This window comes from Leiobunum rupestre, chromosome 7 (genome assembly GCF_980474605.1).
Source record: "Leiobunum rupestre chromosome 7, qqLeiRupe1.1.hap1, whole genome shotgun sequence".
Classification (NCBI taxonomy): domain Eukaryota; kingdom Metazoa; phylum Arthropoda; class Arachnida; order Opiliones; family Sclerosomatidae; genus Leiobunum; species Leiobunum rupestre.
In genome coordinates this window covers 22,205,208-22,224,267 of record NC_143390.1, presented here as the reverse complement: position 1 = coordinate 22,224,267, position 19,060 = coordinate 22,205,208, and positions in this window count along the sequence as shown.

Below are 19,060 nucleotides of genomic sequence, written 5' to 3'. Positions count from 1 at the left end.
GCGTTAGTATATTTATATGTGGGCATATTTCAGACAATAGGGGGCTCTGTGCTGAACGAAACCTAAAGACTGTTAAAATCAATAGCTCTTTCTATAAAATAATATATACGCATACATATATAAAAATGTGTTATTTTTTGGAGCGCGTGCTACCTAATATTTCCGTGTAGAGGGTCTCGTGCATTTTCGCGCGAGCTCAACAAAAACAAAAATATATAACATTAACTGCACGATGAATCTAACGTAATCACGTGACCTCTCGTATTTTATATAAAGAGGTATTCGGTGATAATGTAGGCTATTTTTCATACTTATCGGTATTATGTTACTTATGGTAAAACACATCTCTAACACGGTAACTAGGGATACAGATTTCTAAAGTTTCTATTTCTTCTTTTACGCCACAATTATCTCTACAAACGGAAGTCATAGGGGTACTTTGCCACGTAGCTATATTATCGAAATTGTTCCACTCAAAACGGTCCCCCGCTATTATGCAGTAGCGCTATGGCAGTCCCATTAATACATGCGCGTTGAAGAGTCTAAAGCCACGCTCACACTAGAGCTTAAAACCCAGTTTAAGTCGGATCGAATGCTAGTTTTTCTAGGGAGAATGTGAACGCCACTTCCGATGAATAAAGTTTTGACGAATGGCAGTCTTTGACAGATCCCTCTACGTAGGGTGATAGAGACGTCTATTTAAGCGCTTGATTTGTAAGATTGTAGACGTAGCTTTATTCTGTACAATCTACGCTCCTATACCAGATCTTGACGTTTTCGAAGGTAGTTTAACCACTCTATTATCTTTGTTATTGAGCTAGGAGCAACAAACACAGCACCCCACACAAGGAGAACGCAACCCGTCAAAAATTCTTGCGTACAGTTTTCATTGGTTAGACACTTTAGCCTCTGCTGTCGTTATAAGGGGAAAATTCGGAAATTGTCTTCCCCCCGCCCGTAAAACGTTCAGCGTAAAGGCTCGTCCCATGAAATTTGTACTCAACACTGCGTTAGCGTGTTTAAAGGCTAGCTGCGTTCTCCTTGTGTTTGTTGCTCCTAGTTATTGAGTCTCAACAGTGGCGTAGGAACGGGGGGGTACAGGGGTACGATGTACCCCTCTTGAAATTGTAAAGGGGCGCCAAATTGTTTTAGAAGGGGTGCAAAAAGGATGCTGATGAGGGGGCGCCAAATTTAGCATCCAACCTGTACCTGTACCGCCCTTAATCCTACGCGCCTGAGTCTCAACTAAGGTTATCGCCTTTTTTTAGAGTAATATTATTATATTTTCTCGCCTATGGAAAATAATGTTAGCCACTCTAGTGTTCTTGACACTGCAACCTAGGAGCAACAAACACAACACCCCACACAAGGAGAACGCAACCCGTCAAAAGTCATGAATTTTCTTGTGTACGTTTTTCATTGGCTAGACGCTTTAGCGCCTGCTGCCGTCGGAAGGGGATAAATCGGAAATTGTCTCCCCCCCCCCCGCCCGTAAAACGTTCAGCGTAAAGGCTCGTGACGCTCGTCCAATGAAAATCGTACACAACCCTTCATTAGCGTGTTTAAAGGCTAGCTGCGTTCTCCTTGTGTATGTTGCTCCTAGCTGCAACCGACGCGACGTTCTTTTGAGTTAGAAAATAAAAATATGTTTATTAAGTAGGCTAAGGCTCAGATTAGAATAAGACGATGCGCCTTCCTTGGATAAAGGCCTTGTGGCCAATAATAATAATAATAATAATAATAATCAGCTAGGCTAAAACCCAAAGCACCACCATGCACCCAGTGGCGTACCTAGACCCTTTGACGCCCAGGGCGGATCACGAACTTGCCGCCCCTCCCAATTTCCAAGAGAGCCAAAACGCCATGTAAAGTATATAATATAATATTATTGTAAATAAGCGGACAATATTGTACAAGCCTAAAATTATGGTACAACCATGGACACTATCTTTAAAGATACAGCGTCCATGGTACGACCAAAATTTTAACCTAAAATTATTGTTTTGTACAATAATTAATGTACGTCTGGCAACTCTGATTTCAAGGCAGTCTAACAATGTAAGTTAAAGTGAAGTAGAGTAGAACCCGTAATTCGTTACTATGTGATAAACGTATTTAAGCCGAACAAAATTGTTTGCATGTGTTTCGATTTTCGTGCTATAAAGGTTTTAAAATTATATTTGCCCATCATAGCGTACGTAGACAATAACATTAGCTACCCCTCCCAGCAAAATTATAGGGAGGAGCATTGCCCCCTGCCCCCCCCCCCCCCCCCCCTGGTTCCTACGCCCCTTCACGATCGGCTAAAACTTCGACGAACATTTATCTACGGTTATTACTACATTAGTAGCCGCCGGACTCAGGAAAGTAAAATTCATATTTTAAAACTTGGATAATTCTTATACCATATGTAACATAATTACTCATAAGTATGCCACAGTACCTTTATTCCATTCAAAAATCTTCACAAACGGTTTGTTTCATCACGAACCAGTAAAAAGGTGGACTACGTTAGATTTTAACCTTTTTATTCATCCTAGTAATTTTGGAAGTCACACTATTGGCTACTAACATATTTATTTCAGCCAATGGAAAACCTCTTAATTAAGAAGGAATTTTTGCGTCGGAATTTTAGTCAGCCCAATGTAGCTTTATTGAAATTTATAAACTCGCTCGGTTTGTGCGGATGAAGTTCAATAGTGAGTAATTTATAAAAATAAAAGGTTGGGGAAAATGACCAATAAGTCGAAGTGGGATATTCCACCAGCGTTACTAAAAAACATACCAAGCTTAGAAGAGTTAGTTATTTGACAATGCAAATTTATTTTAGAACGTGAGTCTCCGAGAACTTCATTAATTTGCAAATTAATTACATTAACAACAACTTGACCCTATATTGTAGTTCATTTTCGCTCCTAAGCCTTGGTTGTTCAAAACGTTTTGTTTACAGGTTTACAGGTTTATTAGTTGCCGTAGTTACACACCCTTTTATAACAGGGCAGCTCCGACACCGGGCCGGAGCTCAGCCTATAATTTTAGCGTTTTAAAGTTTGAAAAGTTACGAAAATTATAACATCATTTAAACTATTAAGTCTTCATACAATAAACACTCTACAAACGCAAAACTAATAATAATAATAATAATAATAATTATCAGCTAGGCTAATACCCAAGGCACCACCTTAGGCCCAAGTCATCTAGCGACTTATAATGCCTTTTAACCGGTGGCCGGGTTACAATGCGTAGGAGGGTGGTGGCAAGCCGTCGGTTTATCAGACGTAAAGCTAATTGGGCGACGGCATTATCGGCATTTGAGATTCGATGACGTCAAGAATGACATAAAATATGACGTCAAATATTACGTAGGGTATGGATGACGCAATATCTGTGAAACAAACCGTTAGTGAAGAAATAGAGCTAGTAGCATACTTATGAGTAATTATGTTACATATGCTTATACTTTCTTCATTTATAATTATCCCCGATTTATCGAAAAATCTTTTCCTAAGGACTGAAAACCTTAATTTGTGCCGTGATATAATAAAATAAAATCAACGTTAAAAAATGAACTAAAAAGGGGCCCTCTGGAACTCCCCAGGGCCGTAGCTAAGTCTCAAGAAATCTTGTGAAATGATTTTTTTTTGGGATTTTTTCAATCCTTTGGAATTGTTTTTTTAATTTTTGTGGGGGCACTCTTTTTTGTGGGGGCCCCTAGGCACGTGCCTAGGATGCCTACCCTTAAATCCGGGCCTGCTCACTACGCGATAAGACTAAACGTTAACCATTACTAGAAACACGAATTTTTTTTCTTGAGTGAAAAATGCCGCCCCTAGAAAGTGCCGCCTGGGGCGGACCGCCCCTCCCGCCCCCCCTTGGTACGCCACTGCATGCACCATAGGCCTACGTCAAGCGACTTTTAAAGCCTTTAATTTAGGTGGCCATTATATCCCCAAATCCCTGTGAATTGTGCGCGGAACACTTATAAAGGCATTTTTAGTATAGGCCTATTTCACTTTCAAATGATAATGATTTATACATAAATTTACAAAGTTGATCAGTTACCCGAAATCTTTCGTGTTTTTAAATTAAAATTAACAGTGTAAAACCCACTCAGAACAATCTATTTAAATCATCTAATCGGTGTACAAGCCTGTAGCTTTGATTGTACTTAAGTGATTACAAAATTGATTACCGATTTAGCCCCTGCCTATACATAGTTTGCACCGAAGGGAGGGGCCTATGGTCTCCATGGAAACCGGGAGGGGGTCAAAAACTCAAAACATTTCGGCGATAGCTACTAAATAGGTTTCCATTTTGTTGGTTATCTCATTGAAGCGACAAAACTGACGAAAATTAGATTTATATGCTTTAAAGTTTTTAAAATAATATCGTTATGGGCCTTAAGCAAAACCAGATAAGATTTTAAACCCGGGTTATTTAAATAAATAGCAAATGACGACAGTAATATCTACGAAAAGAGGTTGGCAATTACCTTCGGTATCGAATAAAATGACAATATTCGGTCTCTCTTTCTAATTGAACAATTTTTAACAAGGCAGGTAACCATTTTTAACGTGAAACTAAATTCTTAATCATTTTAAAATAATTAAAATCCGCAAACAGACGATTGAAACTGTTAACCCTCGCATATTAGTTTTACACCAGCAAAATGGCGTTATTGTACGGTTCATTCTTGCTCAAATTACAAATATTACATATTTATTCTTGGTGCATATATCTATACTTGGACGTAGGGATGCAAACTACGTATTGCCCGTTCCAATTTTATCCAGATTAGTTGCTCAAACCGTCTTTCCCGCGGACCGGGGGCTTACGGATGATCTTCCGATATTATCTGATTTCCCTTAATTTAATGGTTTAGTAAACTAGAAAAAACTTTGTTGAATGATCGAATTTTCGATAGGTCAAAAACCTATAGTTGACTAAATAAAGAACAGAGAACCACTGTTGTACAATAAACTTTAAAACTTTATTAAAAAGCTATGCTACGGCCGTTTCGCCGCTAAAACTGGCGTCGTCGTCATAGTTTTTTCGCGCCATCTAGGAACCGAAATTGGAATCTATTTTTTAATTTCATGTTGTCACGAGTTTAATTACTGAATGCAGCTAAAGAAGGTTCGATAATTGAAGCTCCAAATATTTTAAATAGCCCAAGAGGTTACTATAAAAAGCATGATAAAGGTTTATTGTTAACAAGTAAAGAGAAAAATATAATTTTAAACGTCTATAGCTCATTAAGACAACGTTACCCCCAAGAAAGCGTGGTAACTATTTTAAAAGAAACTGCCGATTTAACTGGTAAGACGTAAAAATAAATTTACAAAAATAAATAATTATACATACTATTTTAAATTTAAGAATTATAGGAATGCCTTATGAAATTAAAAAATAAAGATTCCAATTTCGGTCTCTAGATGGCGCTAAAAGACGACAAAAAGAGCAAAATTCGAATTTGACCGTAAAATGGCCAAATTCAAATTTCGCGCGGTGGAATGACCGGAAACGATCTGAGGCATCTTTGCGCCAATTGTACTATATATTTTGTCTTTCTTAGCCTGCAACTCACTATAGATACAATTTTTGGCCGAGAGTTATTGAGAGAAAACAGAGTAAACACGGTTCGAGTGTAGGCACAAGAATAACAACATTACATTTTATACCAAAGCAATATTCCCCTGGCCGTAGCATAGCTTTTTAATAAAGTTTTAAAGTTTATTGTACAACAGTGGTTCTCTGTTCTTTATTTAGTTATAACATGTACAAGTTAGTCCTAAAAACATATTCAACCTATAGTTGATTTTAAAATTTCAATATGACGAGTAGTACCTTCTGTAGATGAACGTCAATCGAGTGTGAAACTACTAGAGAAAAGTGCATTTGTAATTAATTCATTTTTAGTATTAGCTTTATGAAATTGATTCCTGAAATACTTCAAACCTTTTACTTCAAAACACCGCAAACCGTTTATTTTTATCAGTTTTAATTGTTCTGTAACTAGTTCAAGAAAAAACCATGTTTTTCTGAACTTACCTCAGACTTCCCCCTTAAGCCTTTAGATGAGCGTGAAGTTATGGTTTCAAGCGACGATGTAGCTTTAGAGAACCGGATTCTAATCAATAGCTTACGCTATTCGTAAAATTTCGTTCTTGACATAGTTTTTTGAAAACCAGGTGACAGCATGGATGTTTATTCTCCCTTTAAGGGGGAAGAATACAGTTCAAGCCGAACTTTTTTTTTAATAATTACATAATTGAATTATATTTTTCTTATTAGGCTGAACCTTCCTCTAGTGCTTATTATTAGTTTATTAGTTATTTAATGTTAAATGAGTAGTGAAGAAAATAAATATAAATATGGATACGTTTGTGGGCAAAATTTGACCAAAGATTTTGTGTTAAAAATTAGAGGAGCCGTGGGCTGTGATTTGAAAGCAGAATGACGTCATTATGTTGTTCACAGGAGTATTTTTTAATACTATTTCAATTAATTTGACAAATTAATCAACAATAAAAAATAATATATAACGAGCTCTAAACTGTTTTTTCAGTTCAAAGAACTGTTTTTGTTATAATATATGCCCATTTATGAGAAGTGGTGGTTTAGAAAATTTGGTTGAGTCACTCTTGTAATTTTTTTTTAAATATTAACAATGAAATGTTTGTATCAATAAAAGTTTGTCGATAATTGAGCCAGTTTTTCAAAAAACAAGGAAACAAAAATAAATTTTTGTAATATGAATCGTGTACCAGTGTGTAGGTGCTGGTTTACTCAGATTTAAAGAGTTTAATTTAATATTTTTAACAATATTTTTGGAAATACTACTGAAATTAAATACTATTATAAATAATTATAAGTGAAAAATATAGCAATTACAAAATTCTTAGTTAATTTTTTGTTACTAGATGGCGGTATAAAAATTGGATTAAATGTTCAAACTAAAATTTTAAATACTAATAAATTTAAACACCATTATGAATAATCAATTTATATTAAGTGAAAAATACAGCAATTCCGAAATTCTTAGTTATATTAAGTGAAAAATACAAAAATTCCAAAATTCTTAGTTATATTAAGTGAAAAATACAACAATTCCGAAATTCTTAGTTATATTAAGTGAAAAATACAACAATTCCAAAATTCTTAGTTATATTAAGTGAAAAATACAACAATTCCGAAATTCTTAGTTATATTAAGTGAAAAATACAACAATTCCAAAATTCTTAGTTATATTAAGTGAAAAATACAACAATTCCGAAATTCTTAGTTATATTAAGTGAAAAATACAACAATTCCGAAATTCTTAGTTATATTAAGTGAAAAATACAACAATTCCGAAATTCTTAGTTATATTAAGTGAAAAATACAACAATTCCAAAATTCTTAGTTATATTAAGTGAAAAATACAACAATTCCAAAATTCTTAGTTATATTAAGTGAAAAATACAACAATTCCGAAATTCTTAGTTATATTAAGTGAAAAATACAAAAATTCCAAAATTCTTAGTTATATTAAGTGAAAAATACAACAATTCCGAAATTCTTAGTTATATTAAGTGAAAAATACAACAATTCCAAAATTCTTAGTTATATTAAGTGAAAAATACAACAATTCCGAAATTCTTAGTTATATTAAGTGAAAAATACAACAATTCCAAAATTCTTAGTTATATTAAGTGAAAAATACAACAATTCCGAAATTCTTAGTTATATTAAGTGAAAAATACAACAATTCCGAAATTCTTAGTTATATTAAGTGAAAAATACAACAATTCCGAAATTCTTAGTTATATTAAGTGAAAAATACAACAATTCCAAAATTCTTAGTTATATTAAGTGAAAAATACAACAATTCCAAAATTCTTAGTTATATTAAGTGAAAAATACAACAATTCCGAAATTCTTAGTTATATTAAGTGAAAAATACAACAATTCCGAAATTCTTAGTTATATTAGTTGAAAAATACAACAATTCCAAAATCCTTAGTTCTTTTTTTATACGAGATGGCGTTGGGAGCCTAAAATGAATGAAAATGACAAGAGAATGAATTCTAGGAATATAAGTAATATTATTCGAGGAATTTAAGTAATATAATTTATTTGATATAAAAAGAAGATAAAATGTTCAAACTGAAAGTAAAATTAAAATTAAAATAATATTAACGGAATCGAGATTCGATCTTTTACCCGTTTGCTTTAAAGTGCGCGTCCTTAACCATTATGGGTCCATTGTTTAAAAAGTAAAATACGGAGAAAGCGGCTCCTGTAATTTTCTAGAGGTCGGTAACGGTTAATCATTATCCATGATTAAATTGATTTTTTTGGGGAAAAAATGTAAACAAAGAAATTTACCGGTTAATATTTCGGAAAATGATTAAAAAATATGTATTATTCGTAAAATTTGAGCTTTTTATCGAAAAAAACGTCGTTTTTCCGATTAATTTTACAAATTTATCAAAAAATTAATCGGATAATACAGAAATATAAATTACTTGATCAAAACGTTTTACGAATAATTTTGAGAGCTTTATCTATTAAATAAAAGTTAACCATCCCCGACCTCTATAATTTTCTATGTTTTAAATACTTCATTTTTTGACGGTGTTAACTAATTAAATAGTAAAATGTGGATATCGAATCTAGAGCTCCGAAATGCGAGGAATCCAGATCCACATCTGGTCTCAGAATTAAAATCGGGCGAGTGGTTGATTTTTACACACAATCCTAAGGATTTGTGTGTATTAGTCTCACGTACAGTGTAGCCGTTGCCGCCGATGCCGCCGATGGCGCCGTGTCACGCATACCTCTTAGGGTTAGGGCTAGACGTGTCAATGATATCTCGTTCGGATGTACAGACATTACCATTGATAGCCTTTCATAAAGTTTTCAAATCGGAGCCCAAGAAGTTTAGCATTTGCCCAACTTACTATTTTCGGTGATTTCCTTTATGTGGTAGATATTTTGTTTAAAATTAAGTCCGATAACGTTAAAAATAATATTATTGGATAGGTTAGGATTCAGCGGACCTACAACTTCGGTTATATCAGTAAATATTAAATTTAAGTATAGTTTTCAGGGTAATTTACGGGACCCCAATTTTGGTGGTTTAATATTTTCGCCTAAAAATCTACATATTTAAGTCCAATTTTCATGAGAGTAATATTTTTGAATAGCTGTGGTTTACACTTAACCTAGAATTGCAAATACGTTCCTTAAATTTAATTCTAAGTAAGGTTTTTTGGGCAGCGTATACGGACCCCCGCAATTTCCAACATTGTAAATCCGCGTGTTTATAGAGGTCTACGCGCCCGTTTCCCTCTGGCGTTTTTCAAGGCCGTTCAGAGTGGGCCGCGCTTTCAACGTATGAGCCGAAGTAACAATTAAGTATGACACTGATCGGCCTAGTCTTCGTCGTATGACCAGAAGTAACAAATAAGTGTGATCAAAAGTAACTAATAAATGTGATCAGAAGTAACTAATAAGTTACTAGAAAAAATAAGTGTGATCAGAAGTAACTAATAAGTTACTAGAAGAAATAAGTGTGACACTCAACGGCTGACTAGTAGTAACAAATAAGTGTGATCAGAAGTAAAAAATAAAAGTGACACTGATCGAAGAAATTTTCGATGCTTTCAAAGTATGACTAGAAGTAACAAATAAGTGTAAATATGTTTATATGTGTGACCGTGGATATATTTTGGTTGCGATACCGGCGTTGCAGGTTGCTGTGAATAGCTCAAACAAACTTAACACATTAGAAGGATTGTGTGTATTCCGACCGTCGTACGTCTTGTTATAATCACCGCGAGTTGTTGATTTTATAATCACCAGCAAAAAGTAACGGGCGACTTTAAATTTTTACCTCTCCGAGGGGACTTTGTACCCTAGGAGGGGTTATACAACCACCGTGTCTGTCTGTGGGTCTGTCTGTCTGTCTGTCAGGCCTGCGAACGCGTTCGCATTTTCGGGGCAAAGGGTAATCGCTGCGTACGCAGTTTCTTAGAATTAGGGAAAAGGTTTTTCCAAAAGGGCCCGTTTTTTGTTGTCATTGGGTGTATTATAAATATTTTTCAAGTTGCGTTAGTACCGGGCGGGATTCGAACCCGAGCCCTCATGCACGTCAGGTGAGCATTCTACCACAGAACCACGGAACCACGGATACATTGTACACCTCACTGAAAATTAGAAACTCTTCCGAGGAGAGGTATATTTTGGCTAGCCAACTTGTTAACAGTGTTTCGATGTTTTAAATTGTTTGACGGTGTTAACTATTTAAATAGGAAAATGTGCATATCAAAGGCACTGCTACGAAATCCAAGGAATCCAAATCTGGTCTCCAAATTAAAATCGGGCAAGTGGTTGATTTTATAATCATGCGCAAAAAATAATGTTTGACTTTAAAGTTTCGATTCGCGGATCCGTCCCGATCGTGTACACGTTAAGTTGACGTGACGCGGATTCCCCCGTTTTGGGCTGCCTTAAAAAGCATCCTATACAATTCAGCGGGTTTTTAAGGGAAAAGTGAGCTCTAAATATACTGCGCTGCCGCGGAGTATAATAATATTAGAGGTCGGGGATGGTTAACTTTTATTCAATAGATAAAGCTCTCAAAATTATTCGTAAAACGTTTTGATCAAGTAATTTATATTTCTGTATTATCCGATTAATTTTTTGATAAATTTGTAAAATTAATCGGAAAAACGACGTTTTTTTCGATAAAAAGCTCAAATTTTACGAATAATACATATTTTTTAATCATTTTCCGAAATATTAACCGGTAAATTTCTTTGTTTACATTTTTTCTCCAAAAAAATCAATTTAATCATGGATAATGATTAACCGTTACCGACCTCTAAATAATATAAAGAAGGATGCGAAATTATTCGCGTTTCTTGTTCCCCACCCGTAACGTTTTACTCCCACATGTTGGGAGAGAAGGGGCAATGAAGTGGGGTCTGATCCTGGTAGATTCAATACTTAGCGCCCTCTCTCCACACTGGCGACGCCAATGATTATCCTTGAAGCGAGTGACGAATTTTTTCTCTAGATGGAAACAGCTAGCGATTTACCAGGATGCAGTCCCCATTTTTCAAGCCACCCGTTGCGGGTGACTCGAGGGGTCCGTCACTTCGATGAATCGTGTACGAGATTCCGAATCAAGGAATCTGGAATCAAGATTCTTAAGATTCAAACCTCACCCTTCAAAGTTCCAAATTCGAGCCAACGCCGGGAGTAGTGGCTCACTCCTGTAATCCCAAGCGTCCGGGAGGCAGAGTTTGTGGATGGCCGTGTGAGGACGACCACCAATCCCCCAACGGGTGGTCGGCATACTTCCACCACTGTTGTCCCCACCCTTGTTTCCACGTATCCCCCGTTGGCGTGGCCGTTACTCATATCTCGCCCTGATTAATCAAATGGACGAGAGGACTGAACTGTCCCATACGTTACAATCGAATAAAAAAAAATTCGAGCCAACCAAATGAAAATCGGTTGTAATACGCCCGAGAATACGACGAGCTAATACCGAGGCTAATACGCTTGGTAATACGAATGCGATTCAACTATAACCACGTTCACACATACGTGATACGTCTGAAAAGGTTTCGAAGCTCTTCAAATCGTTTTCGACCATAAGTGTGAACCTAGTTAAATCAGAGATAATTTATAATATTATAATATTATAAATTATCTCTGGTTAAATCGCTTAAAACCGTTTCAAATCACTAAAACGCCATTTTCGGGCCTTAAAGCAAGTGTCGGCTCGACATCAACAGATGTCGTTATCGCAAACGCCAAAACAAGATAGTTAAGTGACATTTTGACCCAAAAGGCGATAATTATAGGTACACATCGCGTTGATTGGATCGTTTGTAAATTGGTGAATAACATAAATTACAGCAATTACCCAGGTAGCACAATCACGTACATATTACGTGTTTTATCGAGGTTTCTAAAACGTATACGAAACACGTTTGGTAAACGATGATCATGTCACCAGTTAGCACGATTTTCACCACGTGTGTCAATCGGTTATTTTTCGTTGGTCAATCGGTTATTTTGCATGCATTAATTGTTTATTTTATGAATATTAATTGGTTATTTTGTTTGCATTCATTGGTTATTTTACGTGCATGAATAAGTTAGTTTCCGTGCATTAGTTGCCTCTTTTGGTTGCATTAATTGGTTATTTTGTGTATATTAATTGTTTGATTTGGGTACATTAATTGGTTATTTTGTGTGCAGTCATTGGTTATTTTGCGTGCATACATTAGTTGGTTTTTGTGCAATACTTTTCAATTTTGGGTGCATTAATTGGCTATTTTGCGTGCATTTATTGATTATTTTGTGTGTATTTATTGTTTATTTTTTAATTATGTGATGAAACGTTACACATTACATGATGAGTTTTCGTTTAATACTAAATAGATTAAAGTTTTTGGGATACAATACACTTATTGATTTTGTGTTATATTGATAAATAAATTTTTCAATAGTGCCTATCTTAACTTTCATCCTCTCTAGGACTAGAATGCAGAAGACGGTAAAAGATAGCTTATTGTAGTGGTCGGCATTATCCATCCATTATCCGAGGAAATTTCGGTTATTTTTCAAATAACCACTAAATTCAGTTATTTTTATCCGTTTTTCTACTTCTAGTTAATTATAAAGATAATTGAATTCAGAAAAGTCAAAAAACAAATGATACCCGATAAAATAACTTCAAATCTCAAAAACATTATATATATTGTTTAATCACTTAAGCTTACTTTGATAGAAAATATATTTTATTTATAAGTAAGCTAAGAAATTAAGCGGGTCAGATAAGTTATTGGAAAACGACGAAGAAAAGATAATCGTTAACTGATGTTTACCTGTTATTTTTTACCATTGATAATTGATATCAGATATTCGTCAAATAAGAATTGGAAAGATAGTTTTTGAGAGATAAACTTTTAAAAATAAATTTATCGTATAAAATCGCAATTAGAACTGAAAAAAGTTATTTTTATTCTTCCATTAGATTTTTTCACTTAGAAATGACAATCTAATGAATAGCAAGTTTCAAAAATTATTAGTTCTGATAAATTATCTGTAAATACCAAAAAAAAGATTTTTTCGTTTTTGCACAGTTTCTTTTGCAATAATGTATTTGAAACGAGCAAACTAGGATAAATTCAATAGTCATAATAAACTTCACTAAGGTAAGTTACGTTAACATGAAGTAATACACTTTTTAGAATTTAAGTTCGTCGCTTATTAGTCTACAATGCGGTTCCTTTTTTTTTCAATAATATAGTCATCGGCTAATTAAATTTTTGCTCATAATTTAAGTAATTACGACATTAACGAGTCTTACCTATCATTCGAACAAATTCCCATATAACAGAATAAGAACTGCAAAGTAGGCGGTTTACAAGAAGAATTCAACAACTATTTTATAAAATGATATAGGCCAGGATCTTAGGAAAGAAAGCGCCTTCTACATTCAGTCGTATAACATCATAGCATTGCATTCACATTTTCAAACTCGGCCAGTAGGCGGCGACACTTCTGCCTAAAAAGTTCTCTAAGCACGGGTCTATATTTAAAATTCTTAAAAATTATCCTTTAGTCAAAGTATAAGTTGTTTTACCGTTAAAGGTAGGTCAGTTTAACCATTTTAACATCACCTTAACCAATTTAATCTTATCCAACACAGCATACTTCTCATAACCAAACTTTACCCCCTAACCTCAAATAACCTAGACAAAATTTTAATGAATCTCACAATATATGCTGAATTAAAAATAGTATAGTAAAAATTTCCAATATCCAATTTTTAGTTCCTTTATTTTGAACGCTACTTGTTGGTCATATATCGGAAATTTATAAGGTGTATTATTTTCATTAGGAATATTAAATTATTTTCATTTTCGCAACTTACGAATTCTGGAGGTGATTCAAACTATGATCTTCCTTGACGCCATGAAGCTTCTTTAGTTCTATAGTTCTTTAGTTCAATTAAAACCCATCACGTCGAGACTTGGAGGTGTGCTAATCGTACAGGACCTAGTACGTAGCAAGGGCCTTCCGGAACTGAGCACGGTCGGAAATGTCCTTTGGGTAATCCGGAAGGGAATTCCACTCCTGTATGGAGGAGGGGGGAAATGAATGTTTGCGGACGGCAAGTCTGAAGCCCGGATGGATCAAAGAGGCGACCCGATTCCCTCTTGGGGGGGGATGCCAGTCGGACAGGACCGCCGAGATGGGGGCGAGGGCACCACAGGAACGATGAACCACGCTATTTATGATAATGAGACGCTTAAGACGGCACCGCAAAGCTAAGGTGTCCCATTTGTTGTTCTTGAGCACGTTTGTCATCGACGTACTCCACGTGAATCCAACGCTGGTCACGAAGCGAAGGGTACGCCGCTGGATACTGTCAACCGCGTGGCCGCCACTTGCAGTTGATGGGGACCAGACGGCCAGACAGTACTCCAGGATCGGAAGAACATAGGTTTTAACTCCTAACGACTTCGTCGTGAAGGAGCAGCGGGGCAAGTGTCGGCGGATGAAACCCAAGGCCCAAGCAGCTAGGGCCTAGCTGCTTGGGCAATGACACGGTTGATGTGGGTTGACCTCTCCAGGGTGTCTGTTAAGTTCACTCCGAGATATTTTTGAGAGGAGACTGTGCACGGGTCAGCGCCTTGAAGGACATATTTCACTGAGTGAACTGGCTGACCAACTCTTCGAAGAGAGAGAACTGAGCACTTTGCAGAGTTTAGCGATAGCAGCCACTGCTCACTCCACTTGCCGATAGCGTCGAGGTCGGATTGAAGAGCAACGCAGTCCTGTGTCGAGAAGATCAGCCTGGAGAGTGCAATGTCATCAGCGAGGATGTAAAGTTAAGAGACGTTGTTGTCTACGATGTCGTTGATGTAGATGATGAAGAAGAGAGGCCCCAGGACCAATCCTTGCGGTACGCCAGAGGAAGCAGGGAGCCAGTCGGAGGTGGCACCGGGGAGTACTACTCGAAACTTCCTGCTCTCGAGGTAAGCTGATAGCCAGTTCAGGGTCCTACCCCTGACCCCGAAGGAGTAAAGTTTGGCCTTGAGAAGCTCATGCGGAACCAAATCAAAGGCTTTTCGAAAGTCAAGGAAAATGATATCCACTCGACCGGCTTGCTTCAGCCCAGAAGTCCAGGCGTCAACGCAGCAAAGGAGCTGGGTTTCAGTGCTGAAGCCACTACGGAAACCGTGCTGGGACGGACTCATGAGGTTGGGCTGGATGAAGTGAGCCGAGATGGTGGACGCACTGACATGCTCGTCGGCTTTGAGGACCCGCGACAGGAGTGCAATCGGACGGTTCTCCGTTGGGTCAGACTTGTCTCCACCCTTAGGGATCGGCGTGACGTTGGCCCGACGTCAGTCATCCGGGATTTCTCCCGTGTCGTAGGAAAGCTGGAAAATGACAGTCACAGGAGCGGCTTAGACATTGATTCCGTCTGGGCCCTGAGCTTTTTTTTGGTTTGACCTTTGTGAGCATCTGGTGAATGCCTTTGACCGAGTAGTTTATGTCGAACATTGGTGGGGAACGTGGTTCCAGGAGAGAAAGCCAGAAGGTGGAAGCCAGGAGATTGGCTTTGGCGGCTGGAGTGGTGTATGACTGCCATGAGCGGGAGAGGTCAGGGATTCCAGTCACTTTCACCTTCATAGAGACGAGCTGGTAGAACTGCTTCCTAAGGGTAGTCAGGTTGGAAGCCAATTGTCGACATGATGGCGGGCCTATTTGATGATGGCACGATGTCAAGTGAAGGCTTGCGTTTTAGCAGCCGTAGGGTACAGCCGAGAAGAGTTATAGCGTCGCTTCGTGATACGCATAAGGCGGCGGTGAGAGGAGCCGACCCACGGGAGATTATGTCGAGAGGAGAGCCTCTTCATCGGAACATGGGCAGCGATCGCCTGGGTGATGGTAATAGAAGTGGTGGCTATCAGGTTAACAGTTGCCAGTGACCTCTCCTTAGCAACGAAATCGGCCTTGTTGAAGTCAGGGACGGAACGAGGGAGGGTTCTGGGTGGGGGGCGAACCACTCGGATTCAGAGAAGGAAGAATGTCGTGATCACTGACTCCAGGTAGATGGGGGATTGTCGTCAGAGACAAGCGCAAAGTCAAGAATATTGGTGGCCGCGTCCTTGACCCTGGTAGGCTCGGTGACTCGCTGGGTAAAATGAGAGACCAACAGCGTGTGAAGAAAGCTTTAAGCCATTGACGAGTGACTCGTGAGCGTAACCCAGTCAATAGTGGGAAAGTTGAAATCACCGATTATGATGAAGGAATGCACTCTAATTGTTAATATAGTTAATCGTTTTTACCGAATATTTTTTTAGTTTTAACGTTTCAATATGAAGATAATCATTAAAGACACAGTAATTAAAATGCCTTGTTATCCTTAATATTCAGAATTTGTTAGAAATAGAATGCATTTTCTAATTCAAAAGAAACACGAGTGAACTATTTTTAATATAAACTTGTATATTTTATAATTTGGTTGGATACCGAAACGAGTAACGAAGGCGCTCAGTTCCGAATAATGTTAATATAAAACTCTAAGGAGTCCTAAATAGGTTGGCTTAACGCCCAATGCAGATTTTCAGCAGTTGGCGAAAGGAAGAGAAGTCAAAGTGTAACCATAAGTATAGAGCTGCATTTGGTAGTCTGTCATCAGTTACGAAAAAGGAATAGTATAAATCTTATTATGTTCCCTAACTCGTTATGCCAAAACGTAGATTCTTTTTATATATTTGGAAAGTTTTATAATAATTTTATGGTGTAAGAAATAAAAAATGCCATTATTCCAATACAATATTAATTTTTCTAGTGGTCGGCATTATCCATCCATTATCCGAGAAAATGTTGTCTAAGTTTAAAAATTTATACTCCGGGGTTTTACCTAAAAGGATAATTTTCGGTCGGTTAATGATATATTTTAGAGAAAAAATTAACCGAATATAAATTATTTATTTTATTTTAAAAAGCAATAATTTTATTAGATAAGCAAAGCAATTTAATTATTTTTACGGCAAATATTATTTTTCTAATACGTTTTTTTTCGAATAATTATATGTCATGAAAAATTATATTTAAAAAAAAACGAACAATATTCAGCGATTAGCTGCTCTTTAAATTAATCGTACCAAAAATATAAAAATATATTCTTTGAAAATATCTTTTTTTTTACTAGAAAGTGGTTAATTGATAAGACGGATAAAGAATGTTTTTTATTCATTAACGGAAATAATCGATAATTTTTATTTTTCAAATATCTTTGTTACGAAAAAACATTTGTGGTATACAAAAAATTTATTCTTTGACAGATTTATCTATACAGATAATAATAGTTATCAGTTAACCGTACTAAATTGTTTATCCGAATAAAATAACTGAAACAAATAAAGTGATAGACTTCGGATAATTATTCATTAATCAAATCGCCGAGCACTAGTTTATTGAATATCAAAAACAGATGACTAAGAAATAATTTCCACCTCTTCAATGCAGTAATTCTTCAACAGATCTCCATTCTCTATAGTTCTGCCCAATTATCTTACAAAATGTATGTGAAGGACATACGCCACGCAATTGTATATTACAATTTAAGATATACTTATAGTTCATTTCATTAAATTAATGAATAGACCTCAGAAAAGAATCTTTCAAAAATATATTTATAAATCGCTTTTGAAATCTTGAAATGAAGACCTTTTCAGCGTTTGAAAGTCAAACCATCCTTCGGAACAGTACGCCATAAATAAAAACCGCTTTATATACGAAAAAAAGCGTAATACATGCAAAATAATAGATTCGAAATAATATCTTCGTGCACGCAAAATAAATGCTTATTACTCGAAAAATAACCTCTTATTGTATGCCAAATATCCGCTTAATACACGAAAACTAACAACATAATTTACGCCAAATAACCTATACATACACGGAAAATATCGCTTAATACAAGGAAAATAAAAAATAAGTTAACGCAAAATAACGAAATAGTTCACGCAAAATAACGAATTAATGCACGCAAAATATCCAATTAGTGCACGAAAAAGAAGCGTTTGACACACGAAAAATATCAAAAATGTACTCGAAATAATATCTTAATGCATGAAATTTAACCGGTAAATACACGAAAAATAACTCCTTACTACACGCCAAATACCAGTTTAATACCGTATGATTTAATGTAATTTAAACTTAATAATCGCATTGTATAATCGGTAAGTACGCATAATTTAACACTTAAAAATACCTGGTGAAATTAAAGAGGGGGTAAGGAAGGTGATAAAATTTTTGAGTAGTCAAAGCTACGCCCAAGGGAGGGTTTTTAAAAGGAACCATTCACCTCAGAGATAAGTGAGTCTGTATACCGATAAGGGGCACCTGCGGGCGGGGGAAACGGGCCCCTATAGGGGCCCCCTTTTGCGGCAATATTCGGCGGGGTCAAAAGGTTAGCTGATTTACGAGGTCAATAGGTTATCTGCCCCTATGGACACGATGCAAACAGCCGTTAAATAGGTGTGAAACGGACCCCCTATAGGGGCCCCATTTTGCGTACATTTTCGGCGGGGTCAAAAGGTTAGGTCAATAGGTTAGATGATTTACGATAGGTTATCTGCCCCTATTCCGCAGGTGGTGTGGACTGACACGATGTTATGCAAACAGCCGGCCAGTCATAGTTAATAGCTGGAGGCACCCCATTTTAGGTCAAAAGGTTAGCTGATTTACGATGTTAGGTCAATAGGTTATCTGCCCCTATGGACACGATGCAAACAGCCGTTAAATAGGTGTGAAACGGACCCCCTATAGGGGCCCCATTTTGCGTACATTTTCGGCAGGTCAATAGGTTAGGTCAATAGGTTAGATGATTTACGATAGGTTATCTGCCCCTATTCCGCAGGTGGTGTGGACTGACACGATGTTATGCAAACAGCCGGCCAGTCATAGTTAATAGCTGGAGGCACCCCATTTTAGGTCAAAAGGTTAGCTGATTTACGATGTTATA